The sequence below is a fragment of the Octopus bimaculoides genome, chromosome 21 (genome assembly GCF_046866305.1).
Source record: "Octopus bimaculoides isolate indiv1 chromosome 21, ASM4686630v1, whole genome shotgun sequence".
In the NCBI taxonomy this organism is placed as follows: Eukaryota; Metazoa; Mollusca; class Cephalopoda; order Octopoda; family Octopodidae; genus Octopus; species Octopus bimaculoides.
In genome coordinates, this window is record NC_142948.1 from 21,712,347 (window position 1) to 21,724,846 (window position 12,500).

Consider the following 12,500-nt stretch of genomic DNA (forward strand, 5'->3'; position numbering starts at 1 on the left):
TCATTAAATGGATGAGAGGGGACCTGATATTTATATGTGATGTGAATGAATAACACTTTGTGGCTGGGAAAAGTGAAGGGATCATTAGGACTGAGGACGGGCAGTATCTGTGTTAGATGGACCCAGCAAAAACATGTGAAGGAGTTGAGTACTGAGATCAAACCTGAAGATATGTCAAGGGGTTTCAGATGAGAAGGTCGAAGATTGAGAAAATTGGCTGGATTAGGGATGGATGGGGTGGGGGGTGATGGTGGTATATAAAAGAAACAACAGCAGCAACTTATGTTAAGCAATAGTGATGATGACTATGATGATGGTGATGATATTTTGATAATTTTATATGTTGTCAAAATTTCTCATTGTAAGACTGATTTAAAAAAAAAAATGGTTGTAATGAATGTTTTAATGAGAAAGCTGCTGTTTTAATGAGATTGTTGATGTTATCTATGAAACAGGCTGAATTGCAAGAGTGTAAAGATGAAATACTTTGTGGTATCTGTCACAGCTTTCTGCATTCAGTTCAAATCCCACCAAAGTCACCTTTACCTTTCTTCCTTTCAGGGGTCAGTAAATAAAATATCAAGTTTTAAGTGGTAGATTAACAGAATTGTTAAAATGTTGGGTGTGATACCTTGTGTTTGTTCAGTATTTTCATGTTCTGTGTTGTTGGGAGATAGACTTAATAATCCATCTTCTGGTTTAATGCCAAGGTTTGAAAGAATATGTGCACGCAAATATGAAAATACAGCCAGGGGGAGACGGACAAAGATGCATGAATACTCATATGTGTAATTAAAATACATATATGTACATATATTAATCTATATATGTGTATGTATGCTTATGGGTGTTGCAAATATTCAGACCAGCTCACCTGTTTGGTGATACCTTCTCCCACCCCACTGTCACTCGAGGGTGATATTCTTTTCTTTCTTTTACTCTTTCTTATTTCAGACTGTGCCCATGCTGGGGCATCACCTTGAGAATCTTTTAGTCGAATTAAGTTTATCTCAGGATTTATTTTTTAAGCCAAGTACTTATTCTATCAATCTCTTTTGCTGAACTGCTAGGTGACGGGAAGGAATGTAAACACCAGCACCAGTTGTCAAGTGTTGGGGGACAAACACAGACACAAAAACACACATATGCTCACATATATATATATATACACACACACCCATAAGTGTCCTCACCTAGATACATAAACACATCAATGTGTATATTTAAATTAGACGTACAATTATTCATGTGCATCCGTGCACCCATACGACTTCAGTCTGATACATGGAGACAGATACATGCATAAGGTCCCATATCGTCGTCTGTGCAACCACGCGTGCACTCACACAATCACGCACACACACACACACACACACACACACACACACACACACATTAACCTCTTTATATATGTACCATTGGCATATACACCCATAAGCATACATACACGTATACATATATAGATTAATATGTAAAAATAAAAACAAAACACAAAGGATTCTGCGGTACATGTGTTTCAAGCTTTATAGTTGTTGCATCATTATTGGTATATAATTGATAGTATAAAGCTATCTTCAGCCACAAATGTATTCTTTCCCAAGAATTATATCACATAGAATAAGTTAAAGGAGGAAGAAGCATGAGAGATAAAAGGTGAGATTCCGTTTGGTATTTTCCATTGTAATATACCTCGTAGAATTCTCGGACATATATGTATTTTAATTACACATACGAGTATTCATGCATCTTTGTCCATCTCCCCCCGGCTATATTCGCATATTTGCACACACATATTCTTTCAAACAATGGATGATCTGTCGAATGATGTGTGTAGTTATATGCACAAAACGTGGGTGTTTACATACAATGAGATACAATATCAATAATATAGTATACATTAGGCTCAAACAATAAGGATATAGTCAGTATATATACATTCATTGATTATACAATCAATAATAGTTAATAACACATTTCAGTCTAATTTTGCATATATTGCATCTTACAGTGCACATGTTGATGATCTGTTCATCATTCAGTAGAAAATATTTTGTGACAATCATAGGTACATTATCAACTTCAAAGAACACTAGATTCAGAAAGTAATTTCATAGTGTATATCCTTAACGTTTATACCAGAGTGTTTCTACTGAAGGAGAGATTTGGTTGGATGGCTATTATCCTTAATTACCTCTATTATATTCTGAGAATTTGTTAGTAAAATTTTCATTGCTCAACAATATGCTTAGTGATTCTTCTGAACATAGTCTGCACTTCCTGGAAAGAGCATCATGTAGGTGTGCATACTTGCCCTGTTGAAACTGACGACGTGATTTCAATATCGAGTTAAAAAAAAAAATCGGCGCTGATGCTCTTATATATACATATGGGCCTCCTCTGATCTTCATTGTGCATTAGCATACCACATTTTGACACATACATAGGTTCTGCAAAGGACATTTTGTTTTGTCCTTGCATGTGCATTTGTTGTTTGGTGCATCTTTATGTTTATTATCCTTTTTTTCCCTTCTATTTCTTGTTTTAGTTCTCTCGCTATCTCTTTTATTATATGGCCCCAACAGGTTATCGCTGAATTGATTACTGCTGTAATTCATGTCGTTAGCGTTGGAATTTTCAGTATGTTCACTGTTGATTGTATTTACACTGTGCCTATTTATCCTGTTGGTTTCATTTTCTGAGTACCTTGTGGAAAAATTGTCTTTTGTTATGGACCCAGGTTCATTTTTTAACTCTTACTTCAGTTTCCCATTATTGATTCTGTGTATGCGGTGTTCTAAGTTACTAGAGTTGCATGCGATACTTTCATGGTGTGCCGGTTACATATTTATTGGACTTAGGAAAATACCTATCCACTGTGGTAAAAAAAAACTCCTTCGCAATCCTCGATGATAAATGTGATACATAGATCGGGTTGTACCACAAGACGTCGGATTTTTTTGTATCTTTTGTTCACTTTGTTGCTTCTAATGTATGATATGTGTTGTATTAGTCTTATATTTTGGTGTGTTTCACTAGCAGTCTCTGTTTTATCGTTGGTGTTTTAATTATTGGGCCATTCATATGATCTATGTCAGTTCGGTGTCTGCATCTATGTCTTTTTATGTTGGGTCTAGTTTACCTAACGTTTTGGTTATAAGAGTTACATATATTATCGTATATATATTTCATGTTTTCTCTGTATCCAGTCCTAGCCAATGCAACATTATAATAGTGTGTGTGGGCATTAAAAATTGCGTCATTCGCTGATAGCATTGATATTCTAATAGATATGTTTTTTACTAGTCCCTTTATTATAGAAGGTGGGTGATTTGACTATACATTAACGTACATTACATTTTCATTGGAAAAAGATGTTTTGACTCTTCATATCATACATGATTGTCTTATCATTTTATGACTTTATATGGGTATCTTTATCAGCACAAGCATAGTACCTGATTAACCTGCTGATTGTTCACTTATTTTATTTTTGCTTCTTATATACGTATTTTATTTATGATTGATTGTAAGTAGGTTCATGACTTACTTATAAAAAGAACTATACTTCATTCCAAACCATGATTCCCTCCCCCCGTACGCAACGAACTACAGGCAATATCGAAATGTGTTATAATCGAAATAAGCGAAACTGGGTTTAATGAGCGAAGTATTTTTTAAAAAGTTACCTGACGAAGGACATCGGCACCGAATGATACAAGAGATCTATGTACGATGGGCCGAAACGATCGTAGTGATAAATAAATAATCTCGCGAGTTCCATTTGCTCTTTCTCTCACTTCATCCCTTTTCTTTATTGTTATTCTTTTTCTTAACTACTCTAGACATTTGCCCTCTCTCATATATCATTTTTTCAGACATATGTTCTTCCTTTTTGTTCTTCCACCCTGTGCTTTGGACTAATTTTCATTGAGTAATTACTACTTCCGAAATTCTGCTAACTAGGAAACATATGCAGCCTGGATTTTACCTGGTCCATCACTAGAATTAAAATTTTTATTCGCAAACATAGCAACCGTCGAACTTCGATATGGGAAAAATTTACAAACTTCTACGTCCTTAAGCCACTGTTGTTCCTGAAAGTTGTTTTTCATACCTTCTACGGACTGTTCGAAGCTTACTAACTTCTTACACCTGGCTCCCTAGATCTTACCTTTACATATAATTATGTATGTATGTACGTACGCACGTATGTATTATGTATGTATGCATGTGTGTCTTTGTGTTTGTCCCCAATAGCTCTTGACGTCGGTGTTGGTATGTTTATGTCCTTTAACTTAACGGTTCGGCAAAAGAAACCGACAGAATAAGTGCCAGGCTTAAAAAGTTAATCGATTCATTCGACTAAAAAAAAAATTTTTCAAGGCAATGCCGCAGAATGGCCACAGTTTAATGTCTGAAACAAGTATTTTACTTCTTTCAAACTGCAGCCTTAAATTTTGTCCAGCGCAGTAACGATTCCTGTTCTTGACAAGTATTTTTAGCTGATGTTACTTCATATTAGCACACAGGGAAAGTTAATTCTGCATAAGCTATTTGTGAAGAAGGGACATCACTCTTAAATTGTCAGCATGCGCGCGCGCATTCACACATACATGTCCACACTACGTATTCTTGCTGATTGCATGTCATAGTAAGAAATTCTATCGGGAGCAGGTCTTCAGAGAAGAACCTTCCTCCCCTCAGAGAAGTGTTTCAACCTTAAAAAGTGAATTATCTCCTGAGATTCAGCATGGAAAATTACATCAATACATCAAATTAAAAATTTTTCATTAAACTTTAAGTTTTCCACAGGTGCAGCCAAACAAAAGATTCGGAGGCTGGGCTGCATTCACTTAAAGACTCTTGGTTAACCTTTTACTGCTACATTCTGTTCTAATGTCTGTATGCCAACACTTGTGGATGGTTAAGGTGCCCTGGAGCTAAGTACTTGGAATGTTGTAACCAGTTCAGTCTATATACATATAACTGTATATATAAGAAGTTGCCTGAAGTGGGTAACGGGTATTCGAATACCGTACCTCACAAATTCCAAGTAGTGCTCTGTACCATTAAGCGAAGCAGTCCGTTAGTATACATATGTGTTTTTAGTGAGGTTATATGTGTATTCATTATTTGGTTGGAAATGTGATGATTAGATGTGGGCTGCGTGTAAATGAAGAATAAACACTCACTAAATATAACAATTTATATTTTGGTGGAGATTCGTGGCAAGATATACAAAGGCTGGGGCAATGTTGGAGTGATGTTATGGCATTCTGGTACTAGTGATTAAATGTGTGTACTCAGTGTTTGATGGTACCTACTGTGACAGAGGCATCGCTACACCAGGTGTAAGGTGTTGAAATTAAGAAGGAGAGCTAGCATTCCTAGTTGTGGGAAGTTGGCGAGCTGACTGCCCAAAGGGAAAAAGAGGAAGAATCCTGTCAGTCGGGTTCCTTATATGCCTTTCACGACTTCAGTTTTATCTATGGGCTGTTATGTTTTGCGCATGCGTCGTGGCTGCCTGCTGTGTCCCTTTCCGGGCTTTTATATTTAGCCTTGACACAATCCACTCAGGCACGACAGGTACGCTACATGTTTTACTGCTATTTCTAGCATGTTGGGCCCTTAGGTACCACTCGAGCATTAGTTGTGTGTGTGAGCGCGCGCGCGCACACACACACACACACTCTACAGACTTCTGTGTTGTTTTGTCTACTAAATTTCAATCACAAAATATTGGCCAGTCTAAGCTTATAGTAAGAAAACATAGGCTCACATTTACCGAGCAGTGAGATCGAACCGAGAACAGCGTGACTGCGAAATGAGCTTCAGAATCACAGAAATTTTAGTGACGAACTCACCACTGAAGTTTCTGGGATTTGAAACGGAAACGCTGGATTTAAAGTCCAGTGTGTTAACGCCTGCACCGCCAAACATTCGTTTATTAATCATTGAAGCTATAATGTGAATTTCTAAAAATATAATTTGTTGCGAGATCCATTTTTGCTTGTCGTTAATTTAAGTATTATAGCAATCTCTAAAAATATACAGGGAGATAACTTTATCTACTGTGATAGAATTACCTCCCTTCTCTACTCATCCACGTATCGCTATTCTATCTTTTATTAACGTGTTATTTTATTTCTAGAACATTACCACTTAGAAATGAATATTCTCTTTTACTCCAATTTAGTATACATTAACTTTTTACCTCTCGATATTTCTACTATATATATAGTAGCTATCAGTATAAGTTATAACACGGATATGATATCAATCATCATAGTTATCTGTTCCACTATTCAGCAGTTTTGGTCAATATAAAGACCTTCACCCGGGAACAAAAAAAAAATTAGCCAGCTGACGACCATGGGGGTGGGGGTCGGTAGAGTTGGGAGGGGACTTTCGGAAAATTCACAAGATCCAATTTTTCCGTCATAACTTCGGGTAAAATGGATATATATTGATTTTTTTTTACGGAATATCACGTTTGTTTTTGCGAAATACGTAGAAAAATACGAAGATTACGGTTCTGAAAATAATTTGTAAAGTTTCAATTTTTCAACAAGAAAAAAAAAAAAAAAAGGATATATATACCCACAGGCCTTCAAGCAGGCCATCCAAATGCTAGAAATAACAGCCAAATCTCACAAAACTTCGATAACATAATGAAATTTTGAAAATGCGATTTTTGAAAAAATTTTTTTCAGAATCGGATTCCCCATAACCAAAAACGTGAGATTCCGTAAAAAAAAAAAATCAATATATATATCCATTTTACCCGAAATTATGACGGAAAAATCAAATCTTGTGAATTTTCCGAAAGCCCCCACCCCCGGTCGTCAGCGCGCATTTTTCTTTTCATATTCGTTTTCCATACACTTGTTAACACACCCTAGGTTGGTTAATTTTGCTTTTTTGTTCCCGAGTGAAGGTCTTTTGCTTCCCGTCGTGGCTGTTTGGGTTCACCACAACTTACAAAGAATAGAGTTATAATCCAGATAGGTGTGTTGTCTGTGGTTCAATATACCTCTCTCATTTACTCGCTAAGAAGAAAACACAGTGGTGCTCCAGATAGGTGTGAAGTCTGTTTATTCCAACTGTAAAACTCAAGACTGTAATAACAACGTAAACAAAAATCGAGACGCCTTGTGAACGTTCTCGCGAGTTCCAGAGCTTTGAATTCTATTGGCTCGCGATCTCCACAACAAACCCCAAACGAAACTGATGCTACACTAGAAGAATCAACAACAAAGTCTCTTCCTAGGCTTGGGTGTTCTTTTGGATCCTCTTGAGTTGTCCGCTTCATACTCTGGTACAAGCGGTTTGGTTTTGGATAGAAGTGGTCTGGTCTGTCTCTGAGTTTGTGACACTTCTTCCAGGATTTCCATTGGATGATCTGTTGGAAACTCGGAAATACTGTCAGTCTCATCGCCAAGTTCGCAGTCGTCTGCAGAACGCGAACATAGTTGTTCTCAGTGTCGCCTCCATACTGCACCACGAGGAAAAACCTTGACGTTACAACAGCGAGTACCCAAAGACTTCGTGACGACTGCTGCTACCCATCGGGACTGCTTGTCACGGCAAGGTCCATAGTACAGTGCATTTACAGGATCAACACTCTTGTACTGTTTGATTACCTTGGCGACACCTCCTTAGTCTGTTGTCATTTTCGCCTTTGATGACACCTTGGATTGCTTGCCTTGAGCTATGTGTGCTGGAGAGGGCAGCAGAGAGTCTATCTTAGTCCGAATCCTAATCCGAAAGGATTAGGCGTTCTTCGGTACTGCATCAAAAACTTCCGAAGAGCTCGTTTAGTGGGCAGAGAAGACTTTCTTTGTGGTTGTTTGAAGACTGCACCAAACGTTCTGCTGCTTCGTTAGTAGCTAGATGGTATGGTGCACCTGTCACGTTCTTTGCAACAGCTCTGAAATTCTTCAGAAAGGAAAGTTGATGCATTATCTGTGACCAGCGTGTGAGGATGTCCGAAGTTAGCGAAGTCCTTTTCCAGCAAATCTAGAGTGGCTCTAGTGGATGTGGATGACGTTGGATGAATACATAGATATCGTGAGAAAGCGTCTGTGTTCACCAGCCATGAAGTTGATGGCGTGATCCATGTATAAGCAGCTCCATGTATAAGCAGCTCCATGTATAAGCAGCTCCATGACTTCTTTGGTAGCATCCATGGGTGAACTGCAGGCTTGGATAGCTTGTTTTGATGTTCACCTAACGAGTCACATCGTCGACTAGCCATTTCAATAGCTGCATCAATACCGGGCCAGTAGACAGCGGTTTTTGCTAATTGCTTCATACGTTCCATGCTGAAGTGTCTGATATGCAGGAGGTCTAGGATATTGGACTGTAGGCTCTGTGGAATCACAACCCTTGATCCATGGATGAGGCATCTGTAGTAGATACTGAGTGAATCCAACAACTTCCGGAACTTTTCGACTTCATCATTGGTCTCAGTATGCTTCCGTGGCCACCCTTCGCGGACATAGCGCATTACTGCAGTTATCACTGGATCTTTCCCAGATTCTGGACGGAGGATGTTTCCGTCTAAAGGCTTGAATTGAAGACTGAGAACTCTAATAGCGCACACCTTGTCTATGTTTTCACCGCGTTCCTCCTTGTCGAAGTCGTCATTTCCAAATGGTGAGCGACTAAGAGCATCTGCATTGCCATTATCCACTGTTTTCCAGTAGTCAATTGTGTAGTGAAACTGGTTCAGCCACAAAGCTCACACATATAATATATATATACACACACACATATACGTATGCATACACACACACACACACACACACACACACACACACACACACACACACATATATATACATGTATATATGTGTGTATATACATACATACATACATACATACATATAAAAATATATATACATACATATATAAATATTTGCAGAAATGATATGTATAAGTGTGCACACATACATAATATATATATATATATATTTATATATAGCAATGTTAAATCTCTGAACAGTAACTGCACGACAACGTGAAGTATATTTGCCACTTAAATGCGGCTAAACCCTAAGGGTGAATGTTACTGTTGCTTTTAGCCCCAGGAGAACATCTCCTCCAGCTGACTATTGACACACATCTGTGTCCTGTCTGTATTTGCAAAGGGAAGTCATCCTTCCCATCTTGATCACGTGATACGCACGGACTCGAGTTTCTGGATATTTACCCGTCCTCAGCGTACGACAATCACCGATCTCCGATGCGAAAGTATAGGCGCGTTCCCTTGCACACATAAAGCGACATTAACAGTGAAGCCAAAAAATTAGCTAACGAACAAGAGATAGCAGATTGGTTAGAGAGCCTAGCTAAAAGAAACGCTTTCATATCCATAAAGGATCAGAAGCCGAACTTTGTCTGAAACCCTAAATGCCGCTTGATCAATCCGGTCAAATCCAAGATCGGTCTGGCGAGCAAACACGTACTGAGAGATATCAATAACAGCATAAGGAGGGCCACCAACCTTTCTCTGTGACGTTGCTCCAACGAAGTCACCGCATGGTTTAACACCAACAAGGGAAGAGGCAGAGCAAGGTTCACCCAATTTGATAGAGTTGATTTTTGCCCGTCTATATCAAAAGGGCTACTAACCAAGGCGCTTTCTTTTGCTAGGGGCTTTACTAACATTAGCGACAGATATAAAAATTATTATGCATGCCAGAAAGACAGTGCTGTTCAACAAAGGTTCGGCATGGGTCAAGCAATCCGACCTCACGGGCTCCTTTGACATAGCAATGGGAGCCTACGACAGCGCTGACGTATGCGACTTCATCGGGTTGTATATCCCTCATACCCTTAGAAACAGTTCCCCTCTGTCCTCTTTGGCCTCTATAGAGATGACGCCCTGGTCATCTCTAGGGAAGCAAGCGGCCATGCACTAGACAGGCATAGGAAAGACTTAATCAGCACGCTTGCCTCCATGGGATTGAAGATCACCATAGAGACCAACCTCACAACAGCGGACTTCTTAGACGTCTCGCTAGACTTGGGCTTCGGTACTTACATACCCTAGCGCAAACCAAACGAGAGGCTAACGTACTTCAACACAGCCTCCTGCCACTCATCCATCGTGTTCAAGAACCTGGTAAAGGTGTTAGTAAGAGGATTACGAGCCTTTCCTCCAACCAAGAGACTTTCGACGCAGCGGTCCTGTGGTATAACGAGGCTCTAGCTGCCAATGGGTTGCGGGACCGCATCTCCTACATGCCGGAACCCAACAGCCGCAGAAGGAAGCGCCGCAGAAATACGATTTGGTTTGCCTTCTCCCTTAACGCTCGTAGGTAGACTATTCCTTAAATTAATAGATTGGTATTTCACTAGATCCCATAGGTACGGCCCATTTTCAACAGGCACAACGTTAGGGTCTCGTTTAACTGTGTCCCCTAAGCTACAGGAAGAGGCAGGTTATTCATGCAGGAACCGCAACAGTTGCTCGGTAGGAGGCCGCTGCGAAACTAAAGGGGTCGTCTATCAAGCCAAATCACTAGCGAACCCTGCCAATACCACCGGCAGAAGCAATAGCAGCCGTAGACACGAAAACAGAGCCAACAACACCGCCACCATCGCTGCAGTGGACAACGTTAGGATCTTTTTTAAAACGGGGGCCACATTTTTCATTAACGAAACACTTTGAAACTTGGAACACTGGTAGAATGTGTCATATAAAACATCTTTTTCTCTTAGTCTTCTTAAAAAAAAAGAAATCCATAAGATTATTCCATGTTAAAGTTGTCGTATTTCTGTAATTTCAACCAATCACTGACGTCCATTCAGCCGATATACATTAAGTGCCGACTACATAAACAAACGATTCTGAAACAATTAACCCTAACCCTAGGGTTAGGGTTAGGGTTAGGGTTAGGGTTAGGGTTAAAGCAAATTTAAAATGAAAAAAGTAAATAAAACGAAGGTATGGAGATTAAATACGCTTTACATCGCTTAATCAGCCAAAGGAGTAAATCTAAACAACTGAATACTTGTCAGTGATTGGTTGAAATTATCGAAATAAGACAATTTTTTATATGAAATAAATTCGAATACAAAAATATTTTTCTGTTCTATAACACAAAATAGATAAGTATACGAAGTTTGAAAGTCTTTCCGTACCAAAAACACTACGTTAAACATTAATGAAAAATGTGGCCCCCGTTTTAAAATAGATCCCAACGTTAGCATTAATAACACCAGCGACAGCTTTGGTAACGGATCTTTTGTGTTTGGATGCCAGCGGTTCCAAAGATTAAGGTTTACCGAAAATTAAAAAAATTGGCATAAATAATACACTTGCCCAAACTGAATTGCTGGAGTTATTTCACTTTTTCCAGAAAAATGTTTTTAAAAAGCTACAGAGGTTTAAAGTTTGATCATTTTCACTCAGTCAGGAAACAGGATTTGGAAGCTGTCATTTTATGCGTGACTGCACATTTTGTAGTCAACATCCTGGAAATAGCACATGTCAATATATTTGTAAACAACACGTGTTATGTCTCCGGTAATTCTCTTTCATGTAAATAAATCTTATTTACCTGTTATTTTTAGCACACCTCACAACCACCAGTATTTAATGCAAATGCGATAAACAACACTTTACATGCGAGAAACACATTACAATTTTTCACAGAAAGATTTAGAATTAAATGAAAGTTCTCCGGTAATTTTCTTTCATGTAAATAAATGTTTATGTTAATTTAAAAGAGAAAAGCAGTTAGTTTTAAATATCTGGGCGAGATGTTGGCAAATAAACTTTAATTTAAAAGATTTATCCAAAAATGCTGTTGTTTTTAGCATACCTCATAACCACCTCAATGCTCAAAGACAAAAAGAAACAAACATCAAATAAATAAGTTAAATATGTTTAATTACAATTTAAATATGTTTAAAAAAACAAACATTTAACTTTCGGTTTTAATTTTAAAAATATCCTCCTCTGTTTTCAATGTTTCCATAATAGAAGCGAAGTTCCTGGAGTTTGCTGCCATGATCACACAGAACACAACACAACGTCAAATTTATCAACACGTGCTTCCTCGCCGATAAAAGGCTGTTCAGATTCGCTTGTTACTATGGTAACAGGCACGTTGAGAAACAAAAGAGTTCTCATGTTTCGCTTCTTACTATCGAAACAGCCATGAATGTGTATGTGGCTTACGATTGGATAAAATTACCAAAATTTTCAAACTTTAATTACTAATAACTCTTTATTCATTGATTTATAGCGAAAATTACTTTCACGTCATTAATTAGCCTATAAAAGTGTATCATTACACTGAATATGAAATCAAGTCGAAGAGAAAATTGATGCTGGCAACAAAACAGAAAGGATCCTTGGTAACCCCCACGACGGCAGCATCGCTAACAACAACAACAGCACCACCATCAACACCTGCTTCACTGACGTCGACAGTAGCAGACCTGACAGCCATTACCATCTATAACGGCGACAGCAGCAGCAGCAG